This window comes from Tupaia chinensis, unplaced genomic scaffold (genome assembly GCF_000334495.1).
Source record: "Tupaia chinensis unplaced genomic scaffold, TupChi_1.0 Scaffold000687_1, whole genome shotgun sequence".
Lineage (NCBI taxonomy): Eukaryota > Metazoa > Chordata > Mammalia > Scandentia > Tupaiidae > Tupaia > Tupaia belangeri.
The window spans coordinates 2,897,029-2,898,324 of record NW_006160210.1 but is presented as its reverse complement, the minus strand read 5'-3'; the positions used below and the strand labels follow the sequence as shown (position 1 = coordinate 2,898,324).

At 32.6% G+C, this 1,296-nt stretch overlaps 1 non-coding gene across 1 annotated transcript; it reads left to right on the top strand.

Moving 5' to 3' along the window:
- Positions 1-894: 894 nt before the first annotated feature.
- On the top strand, positions 895-1,001 carry LOC114010032 (U6 spliceosomal RNA). The gene has a single exon (XR_003551430.1). It is a non-coding gene; the product is annotated as a U6 spliceosomal RNA (small nuclear RNA).
- Positions 1,002-1,296: the final 295 nt, after the last annotated feature.

Below are 1,296 nucleotides of genomic sequence, written 5' to 3'. Positions count from 1 at the left end.
TTGCCATAGGGTGCCTGCACTCACTAGAAATAGACAGAGAGACATAGGGAGGGGAGTGAGACATCACCCCCTGGAGGAATGGTCATGCCACAGTCCCACCTCTTTCATTCTCCTCTTGGGATTTTGGGCATGCACACACATGCACCTGTCATGATTTTCAAGCCACCAGGTCTGGGACTCGAACTGTGATCTGCCATGTGGGAATCCAATGCCTTAACTATCAGGTTACCTGATGAACACTTGCTTAACGATTTTTATAAAAAGTATCTTAATACTATTAATTTGTATTTGGGCTCATTATGTTCTTTTCATTAAAGAAGTTTTTCATTATGCATACAATTTTTGATGAAATACCTCAGCAATATAATCAGATACAGTTTGCTGTAATGTTCCTAATGAAATTAGGTATAATTTTTATAGATAACATATTATACATTTTTCATAATGTGCTTTAGAATGTTCCATTATAATTCTATTTCTGGTGAAGAAAATTTTTCTTAATTAAGAAATATAACTCAATGTAAGTATTAAAGAGCTTATCTAATTCTTTATTGGATTACTACCTAGTTTAGCTTTAGATAAAATGCTATCTAAATTGTACCAAAATTATATAATGAAAATGTGTTTTCTAATTTAATCTCTTTCCTTTCTCTCCTAGAGATACAATAAACAAAATGGCAAAAGAGATCTGATTCCTAATTATATCAAGTAAAGACTGCTTTACCATAAATAAACAATTCACATAAATGTCATATCTATTTGATAGCAAAAATAAGTAAGGTTAAAGAAATTTAATTTTCACAAATTATGTCCTTCAAAGTGATTTACTTAAATGATTTGTAAATATAGGGTCTTCTGCATTGTAGAAAAATATTTATTTAAAAAACAACTTCTATGCTAATTTTGGCAGCACATATACTAAAATTTGAATGTAACAGAAAAAATTACCATGGCCATTGTGCCCGGAAGACACACAATTTTGTTAAGCATTCCATATGTTTGAAATCCTGAACAGACCAGTCTCTAGTAATGAGACTGAGTAAGTAACAGTCTCCCAATATAGAAAAGTCTAGGTCTACATTCATTCATTGCTGAATCCTATAAACCTTTCAAAAAGTATTAGCACCAATTTTCCTCAAACTATTCCAGATGATAGAAGTACATAAAATTGTCTTGAACTCATTATATAAGGCCACTATTACCTTGGTATCACAAACTTATAGTGATATTGGGATCAGCAGTTAGTGTGATGGCTATGTCGCTGGATTCCCATGTAGTGGGCTGTGCTTCGAGTCC